Here is a 10224-nt window from a genome sequence, read left to right on the forward strand (position 1 = left end):
AAGGGTCCAGGGTTCGATTCCAGTCAGGGGCATGTACCTTGGTTGCAGGCTCTTCCCCAGCCCAGGCCCTGGTCATGGCTGGTGCAGGAAGCAACCAGTCGCTGTGTTTCTCTCACATTGATGTTTCTGTCTTTCCATCTCTCCCTAAAACTCAATAGAAAAATACCCTGGGGTGAGGATTAACCAAAAAACCAAGTGTCCTGTTGGAAACTGGGCCCTCTCCAGGCTGCTGGAACCAGATGACAGTCCCCCGGGCCTGCCTGATGCCTGCTCAAGGGACACTGCATGGAGGCCCTTCTGTGGCACAGGGGGGCCAGTTCCCGCAGCCAGTGTGCTGCTCTGACCACTGCCTGGCGCTGAGGAACAGCATAGATGTGGGCGGCATTGCTCTCTAATCGGCAGAACACAGTGAAGCTCGTCACTGTGCTTTCTGGATACTAAGCAATACCCCTACCACCTAGCCACCCTCCCCAAGTCATGGCAACAAAATGGTATCCAGACATTGGCGCTGAATACACTTGGAACAAAGCAATATCTCCATTGTGACAGAGCGTCAGTTTGGTTGGTCCTTTTAGCACCCGAGCTTCCTTATGGGGACCAATCCACATAAAAGACAAGCAGGACACATGTTTGTTTCTGTCCTGAAGGTAGCCATACCCCAACGGAGCAAAGTTTCATCATTTATTATTCATCATCATCATCATCATCATCCCATTTTCTGAGCACTCACTAAGTTCCAAACACCATGCTCAGTGTTTTACTTACACACAATTTTTCATTAATTCAAAGTAAACCTGTGAGGCAGACACTATCATCATCTCTATTTACAGACGGAGAGAATGACTGGTTAGACTTAGAGGCTGTTTAGTCAATTCTGGAGGCCATAATAAAACACCAGACATTTATTTCTCACCGTTCTGGAGACAGGAATATCAAAGATCATATGCCGACCCATTTGGTTCTGTTTCTGGCTTGTTGATGGCTGCCTTCTCTGTCCTCACATGGTAGAGAGAGGGAGTTCTGATCTTGTCCTCTTCTTATAAAGACACTAATCCCATAATGGGGTCTCACCCTCTGACCTCATCTAACCCTAATCACAGCCAAAGAGCCCACCTCCAAATACTCTCGCATCGGGGGGACTCTGCATTCGGTTTGTAACAGGCATTGGTTGGATTTGAACCAAGAACCGTCTGGTTCCAGCCCCTTCTCCTGACTACTATGTGTGAATTTCTGAAGAAGAAAATTCTGGGTCACCCAGTTACTCTCAGTGAAAGCAAAGGGCTAAGCCTTCTCACTAATCTCTTTTACCTGCATATTTCAAAGTAGTGCAGAAATGTCCCAGAGAACTTTCACAGTGGAGAATTCGCAGAAGAAACCAAGTGGGCCAGTACAACGAGGCACAAAAGTGCCATCAGAACCCTCGAGTTCAGGGGCTATGGTTCCCACGCTCCCATTGGCCCATGTTGCCTTCAGCCCTGGCTTGCAGCTCTAAGTACCAGACATGGTAATCATAGGGCTTTGACTACTGGACTTTGTGGGGTGGGCCCTCCAGGCACCCAGCCACCCTGCTTCTATGGACATAACTTGATCATGTTATCACTTACTTGGCTGAGAGCTCATAAAGAGACCAGGTCTAACTACATTAGGGTTCACTTCTTATATTTTCCATAATCTTCTAAATTCCTTACAATGAAACACTACTCTCACAATTATTAAATCATTTTTGTGTGTTTTGTTTTGTGTTAATCCTCACCCCAGGATATTTTTCCATTGATTTCTTAGAGAAAGTGGAAGAGAGAAGGAAAGACAGAAATAGCGATTTGAGAGAAACACATCGATTGGTTGCCTCCTGCACACACCCCAGCCAGGGCCCACGCTGGGGAAGAGTCCTTGAGAGAAATCAAACCTGGGACCTGTTGGCCCACAGGCCCATGTTTAGGGCAGTGGTCGGCAAACTCATTAGTCAACAGAGCCAAATCCCAACAGGAAAATGATTGACATTTCTTTTGAGAGCCAAATTTTTAAAACTTAAACTATATGGGTAGGTACATTGTTATTAACTTAATTAGGGTACTCCTAAGCTGGCCTTTGCTAAAAACTCAAGGGTCAAAGAGCCGCAGCTTGCCGACCATTGTTCTAGGGCCATTGAATCATTTTTAACTGAAGTTCTAGCTGTGTGTGAGGAGGTATGGCTGTGGAAGCATTTCTGTATTGATAAAGTAGCAAAACAGTAATTAGTAGCAGTGCCACCGAAGCAGACCTGGTGCTGGGGCATGGTGCTGCTCGCCCAGGGCCCGGGGGCCTGGGGTTCTCCTGGCCGCCCGCCCGCCCGCCCCAGGAGGGCTTGGTGAGCTGGTGCCCTCTGAGAGCCTCTGCACAGTGAGAACTGGAAGTCGCCATCAGTTGGCACTTGCTGTCCAATGCTTTTCAGCCATGCTTTGTATTCATAAGCAATCACCAGGAAAGCTTTAAAAAAAATATGCCTGGGTCTTAGACCAATGAAATCTGAACCTTTTGAGGAGGGGAGCCGGGCATCATTTAAAATATATATTTTTATTGATTACAGAAAGGAAAAGAGAGGAACAGATAATAACATCAATAAGAGAGAATCATCCATCTGCTGCCTCCTGAATGCCCTGGGCATGTGCCCTGACTGGGAATCAAACCCTGACCTCCTGGTTCATAATATCTTTATCTCCCTTTCCCTTTCTCTCTGAAATCAATAAAAATGTATTTTAAATAAACAAATGAATAAGTAAATAAATAAATATTAGAGTAGAAACAAATGAAATGGAGAGAAAAAATAGACAAACCATCAATGAAACCAATAGCTGGTTCTTTGAAAAGATAAACAAGGTTGATAAATCTCTAAGCATCAGGAGGGGGGAGGGCCATGTAAATAATCTAGAAATGAAAGAATAGTAATAACTGTCACTACAGAAATATAATCTTAAGAAAATATTATGAGCAATATGCCAACAGATTGGACAATCTAGAAGACATGAATAAATTCCTACACACATACAATCTCCCAAGACTGAATCAAGGAGAGAGAGAAAATCTGAACATGCCTATTACAAGCAACAAAATTGAAGCAGTAATTGAAAGAACTTAAAAAAAAAAAAAAAAGGTCCATGTGACTTCCCAGGTGAATTTTATCAAGCATTCAAAGACTAACACCTATTCTTCTCAAACTATTTCAAAAAATTCAAGAGGACAGAAGACTCTCAAGCTCATTTTAGGAGACCAGCATTGTCCTAGTTCCAAAACCAAAAAAGACACTATCATGAAAGAAAACTATAGGCCAATATATTTTTGAACATAGATGCAAAAATCCTAAACAAAATATTACCAAGCTGAATTCGGCAAAACATTAAAAAGATCATATACCATGATCAAGTGGGATTCATTCCTGTGATGCAAGAACAGTTCAATATCCACAAATCATTTATTGTGAAACACCACATAAACTGAAAGAGAAAAATTATATGATCATATCAATAGATGTAGAAAAGCATTTGACAAAATCCAGCACCCATTTATGATAACTCTCAGCAAAATGGGATTAGAGGGAACATATCTCAACATAATAAAGGCCATAGATGACAAACTCACAGCCAAAATCATATTCAAAATTATAAGACACTGAAGAAGATACAAATAAACAGAAGCATATACAGTGTTCATGGATAGGAAGAATTAATCTTGTTAAAATCACTCTTATTCAACATAGTGCTGGAAGTGCTAGCCAAAGAAATCAGATAAGAAGAAAAGGTAAAAAGCATTCAAATTGGAAATGAATAAATAAAACTGTCATTATCTCAGAGGACATGATACTATATATAGTGAACCCAAAAGATCCCATCAAAAAACTACTAGAACTGATAAATAAATTCAGTAAAGTATTAGGATATAAAATATTCAGAGATTGGTTACATTTTAAAATATATATCTTATTGATTTTTTTTTTAGACAGAGAGAAAGGGAGTAGGGAAAGAGAGAAAGAGAGAGCGAGAGCGAGAGCGAGAGCGAGAGCGAGAGCGAGAGAGAGAGAGAGAGAGAGAGAGAAAACACCGATTAATTGCCTCCTGTAAGCACCCACAACTGGGTATGTGCTCTGACTGGGAATTGAGCCAGTTACCTTTCGGTGCCCAAGATGACACTCAACCAACTGAGCCACACAACCTTGGTTGCATTTCTATAAACTAGTAATGAATGATCTGAAAGGGAAACAAAGAAAACATTTCCATTTACAAGTATATCAAAAAAACAAAAAAACAAAACAAAACACAGCTAGCGATGAATTTAACTAAGGATATAAAAGACCTGTACTTTTAAAACTATAAGACACTGAAGAAGATACAAATAAATGGAAGCACATACTATGCTCATGGATAGGAAGAATTAATCTTGTTAAAATGTTCATACTATCCAAAGCAATTTATAGATTCTATGTAATGATCATCAAAATACCAATGGAATTTTTCACAGAACTAGGACAAATAATTCAACATTTATATGGAACCACGAAAGACTACAAATAGCCACAGCAATCTTAAGGAAAAAGAACAAAGTTGGAGGTATCTTGCTACCTGATATGAAATTGTACTACAAGGAGTTTTCTAGTAATCAAACAGCATGGTACTGGCATAAAAATAGACACACAGACCAGTGGAACCAAACAAAAAAACAAAACAAAACAGAAATAAACCCACACTTATATGGTCAATTAATAAACAACAAAGGAGGTAAGAACATACAGTGTGATGAAGTCCATGTATTCAATAAATGGTGTTAAAAGTATTGGACAGGTACATGTAAAAAAAAAAAAAAAAAGAAGAAGCCTTCTTATACCATATGCAAAAATAAACTCACAATGGATTAGACTTCAACTTAAGACTCAAAACCATAAAACTAGAAGAAAATAGGTAATAAAAATCTCAGAAGAGGCATCCAAGTCGGAAATGAAGAAGTAAAACTGTCATTATTTGCAGATAACATGATACTGTATATAGAGAACCCTAAAGATTCCACACAAAAAATTAATAGAAATGTCATTTGGATGACATTTCTCTTAGGAATATTTTTTCTGATATCTTCAGAAGAGCAAGGGAAACAAAAGAAAAAATAAACAAATGGGACTACAGTAAACAAAAAAAATTTTGTACAGCAAGAGAAACCATCAACAAAACGAAGAGACAACCTACAGAATGGGAGAATATATTCACCAATGATACATCCGATAAGGGACTAATATCCAAAATTTATAAAGAACTCATACAGCTCAACACCAAAACAAACAAACTTAAAAAAAATGACCTGAATAGACACTTCACCAAAGAGGACATAAAGATGGCCAACAGATATGTGAAAAAAAATGGTCAATGTTACTAATGATTAGAAAAATGCAAATCACAACCAAAATAAGATATCATCTCATACCTATCAGATGGCGATCCTATCTAATAAAGAGAGAATATGCAAATTGACTGTCACATCATCACAAAGATGGCGGTGCCCACAGGGGAAGCGGGGTTTTCATAAACAAGACGGCTGCACCCACAGCGGACGCCGAGTTCCCTTAATGAGCCTTAAGGAGGCTACGTGGTGCTGGGCCAGGGCAGGGGAACCTGAGCCTGCGCCGCCCCCTCACCCCTGCCCTCTCCCCACCACGTGGGGCTTGATAGGGATAGGGCCAACTGGGTCTGGGTCTTGCACAATTTCAAGGTGCTGCGGGTGGGCAGGGACTTGACTCTGGGTCCCACAGCATGCCCCAGACTCTGCTAGCAGGAAGATTTTCATATACATTTTGCGAATTTTCTTTCATCTCTGACACTTCTATTATAGAGAAAGGGTAAATAGCAATCCTATCTAATAAAAGAGTAATATGCAAATTGACCATCATTCCAACACACAAGCTGGCCACCTCCATGTGGTCAAAGATGGCTGCCACAAGATGGCAGTTGGGAATGATCAGGCTGTTAGGGTGACCAGGCTGGCAAAGGGGGGCAGTTGGAGGTGACCAATCCTGCAGGGAAAGACAGTTGGGGAGGGACCCAGGCCTGCAGGGGATGGCAGTTGGGGGAACCAGGCCTGCAGGAGAGGGCAGTTGGGGGCAACCAGGAGAGCAGGGGAGGGCAGTTAGAGGTGACCAGGCCTGTAGGGGAGGGCAGGTAGGGGCAATTGGGCCAGGAGGGGAGCAGTTAGGCATCAATCAGGCTGGCAGGGGAGTATTTAGGGTTGATCAGGCTGGCAGGCAGAAGCAGTTAGGGGCTATCAGGCAAGCAGGCGAGAAGTTGGAAGCTAGTGGTCCTGGATTGTAAGAGGGATGTCAGTGGGATTGGGCCTAAACGGGCAGTCGGACATCCTTTGAGGGGTCCCAGATTGGAGAGGGTACAGGCTGGGCTGAGGGACAACCCCCCCACCCCCACGGATTTAATGCACCGGGCCTCTAGTATTAAAATATTTCCTCTAATTAATCCCCCTATAATGTACATGAAGTTCATGCACCGGGCCACTAATCATTAATAAATCAACAAAGAACAAGTGTTGCTGAGGATGTGGAGAAATAGGAACTCTTATGCACTGCTGGTGGGAATGCAGACTGGTGCAGCCACTGTGGAGAACAGTCCTCAAAAAATAAAAAGTGAAATAGCCTTAATCCTAGCAATTTCTCTTCTGGGTATTTATCTGAAGAAACGGAAAACACTTTTATTTCAGTGTTATTTACAATAGCCAAGATATGGAAGCAACCCAAGTGTCCATCATTAGATGAGAAGATAAAAAATTATATATATGTGATTGATTATTACTTGGCCATAAAAAAGAATTAAATATTAAATTTTGGGACAGCATGGGTGAATCTAGAAAGTATTATGCTAAGTAAAATAAGTCAAACAGAACACCCTAAGATTTCACTTATATGTGGAATATAGAAATAAAATGAAACAACAAAACCCAACTCATTGGCACAGAGAACAGATTGGTAATTGCCAGAGGGAATGAGGGTTGAAGGGCTGGGTGAAAAGGGTTAAGGGATTAAGAAGTACAAATTGAACCCTAACCAGTTTGACTCAGTGGACAGAGTGTCGGCCTGCAGACTGAAAGGTCCCAGGTTCGATTCTGGTCAAGGGCATGTACCTTGGTTGTGGGCACATCCCCAGTAGAGGGTGTGCAGGAGGCAAATGATCCATGTTTCTCTCTCATTGATGTTTCTAACTCTCTATCCCTCTCTGTTTGTAAAAAATCAATAAAAATATATTAAGAAATTGGTAGTTACAAAATAGTCATGGGGTGTGAAGAACAGCAGAGGGAATATAGTTAAAAATACTGTATTGTCCAGGCCCAGAGGGGCTGGGCCTGAAGCAGCCGGGCCCAGGGCAGCTGGGTTGTGAGCAGCCAGCCCCGGAGCAGCAGCAGCCAGGCTGGGAACAGCAGCAGCCAGGCCCGGAGTATCCAGGCCGAGAGCGGCCAGGCTCGGAGCGGTCGGGCCCGAAGCAGCAGGGCCCAGAGCAGCTGGGTTGGGTGTGGCCAGGCCCGGAACAGCCAGGCTGGGAGCGGCCAGGCCTGGAGCGGTCTGGCCCAGAGCACCCGGGTCCAGAGCAGCTGGGTCCAGAGCAGCTGGGCTCAGAGCAGCAGTGGCCAGGCCCAGAGCAGCCAGGCTCGGAGCAGCCAGGCACGGAACAGCCGGGTCAGAAGCAGCCAGGCCCAGAGCAGCAACAGTCAGGCCCGAAGTGGCAGCAACCAGGCCCCAAGCAGCAGTGGCCAGATCCGGAGCAGCTGGTTGTGGAGTGGCCCGGAGCAACAGAGGCCAGGCCCGTAGCAGCCGGGCCTGAAACAGCTGGCTCCTTGCCTGCCCATGCCCCAGGGCTGCTTCTCAGACATGGCTGGAAACTTTTGGGGGAACTTGAGGGTCTGCTGAATCAAGTGATGAAGGCTTAGATCTGGATGTGTTGAGTTGTTGTAGCGGTGAGGTGTTGATCTGTGAGTGCCTTGTGTGGGGCCTGGATGAGGTTGGTTGATCTATTTGGAAATGTCTTTTGTGTGAAGTGTATCCTTGGGCATGTGGAGGTATTATTGATTTGAGAAAATGCTAAGTAATTGATTTACTACCTGAAAAATTTGAAGTTCTGAAAGTTTAAGGTATCTTGCCAAAAAGAGGTTTTAAAGCTAACACCTTAATTTTAATGGAGAAAGGGGAGGACAAGCCCTTCCCACCCAGAACAGGTAATCCAATTCCAGCCAGCAGCTATCTTTAAACCATGTGTTCATTTACATTTGAATGGCTACGCCTTTTGACAACCTAAGGGCAAGTTTACATGGAAACAAGTTTGCTTCTCAGTTCCCAGGGCAGAAAAAACAAGGTTTAAAATTATTATATTTTAAAATTTATTCTTAAAAATATAAAAGTTTATTAATTAAAAAAAACAAGGAAATTAAAAAACCTGATGAACAATATTAACTGTTGATTATAATAGAGATATGGGAGGGGAATGGACTGACAATTCTCAGGGAAATGGCGAGTGGTGGATGCGGGAAGAGACTGAACATAAACTGTGCACCTATGGATGAGGACAATGGGGGGTGGGGAAAGGGCAGAGGGTGGGGTGGGAACCTGGTGAAGGGGGGAAGAAATGAGGAACCTTTGTAATAATATGAACAATAAAGATTGATTAAAAAAAAAAAATACTGTATTGTGCCAGGGGTACTAGACTTTTTAGGGGCATTACTTCATAAGTTATATAAATGTGTAACCACTATGCTGTATACCTGAAACTAATTACAAAATTACATTGAATGTAAATCATAATTGAAAAATATATACTTGGGGCTCAAACTATATAGTGTTTTTACTTTTATCTGTTTGCTAATTTCTAAGATCCTGGTGCCAGAGGGCAGTATATGGGCAACTGAAATGTAGCCAGAAGAGAGACCAATGCCCTTTTCTATCTTGGTTCCGTGAGGTCAGGACTTGGGTGTATTTTCCTTCTTAACCTTTCCTTGATTATCCTTTTTTTGTGTGTGTGTTAATTCAATTTGACAACATTTTTTGGTTATTTAATATGAACAGGGCTCTATGTTAGGCACTTAGGATGAAAGGATAAATAAAACAAGTTTCAGCCAGCTCTTTCTCTGCTTCGACACCACAGCAATACCGTCCACCTAATGAGACTATTCTTCACTATTTTACAGTATTGTTAACTATATTCCTTCTGCTGTACTACACATCCCATGACTATTTTGTATTATAACTACCAATTTCTTAATATATTTTTATTGATATTTTATAGAGAGGGATAAAAAGTTAGAAACATCAATGAGAGAGAAACATGGATCATCTGCCTTCTGCACACCTCCTACTGGGGATGTGCCCGCAACCAAGGCACATGCCCTTGACCAGAACCGAACCTGGGACCTTTCAGTCCGAAGACCGACGCTCTATCTACTGAGCCAAACCAAGGACCTCTAGAAACCTGTGCTATGCCATTGCCACCAATAGCATTCTGAAAAGTAAAGGCTGCTCTCAAACTATAGGAAGAAGCAAAAAAATCAGTGTTGACATGGTAGATTGGGGGTTAGAACCCAAGGTGAGGAATGTGGTTTCCTGCCCAGACCAAGTGCCCTGGAACAGTAACTACCTAAAGGGTACTGTCCCCGTTGTAAGGCCAGTGTCGAATAAACGTGTGAAGAATCTGACAGACAGTATTTTTGGTATTAATATAAATGTATTTCACAAATTAAAATGTTCCCATAGAGACAATTTTATGGTAGCAAGTCTGGCTAAGGTTCCTTGTATTTTTTTTCTCATTGTGAGAATCAGGTTTCCGACAAGGAGACCCTTGTCCTTTGTGTCCTGTTTCTCTTCGCACCCCTGGCTGGGGTCCTGCACCAGGAGAGTTAAAGGAAAGGCTGTTGTAAGCGCACCTTTTAATGGGAGCAGGAAACAGGCAGGATGTTTGGAAGGCCCCGCTGACTTCTGGGAAACGGCGGCTTGCAGGAGCAATGAGTGTGTCTTGCTTTTTAACAGCCTCCGCCTCAGCATAGGGCGACACCTGGGACCTGGCGCTTAATAAATAATGAGTCAGTGAGTATGAATACGTAAATGAAGCCATGCTTTGCAAGCTCCATCTCCATGCCCTTAGAGACCGGCTTTAAGGTGAGAGGCCGCGGCTCCTCGGGAACCCCTCCTTCCGGGGCGGGGCCGGGAGCCGCCACGCCCACCGG

Source organism: Pipistrellus hanaki (assembly GCF_964339955.1).
Source record: "Pipistrellus hanaki genome assembly, chromosome: 4".
NCBI lineage: Eukaryota > Metazoa > Chordata > Mammalia > Chiroptera > Vespertilionidae > Pipistrellus > Pipistrellus hanaki.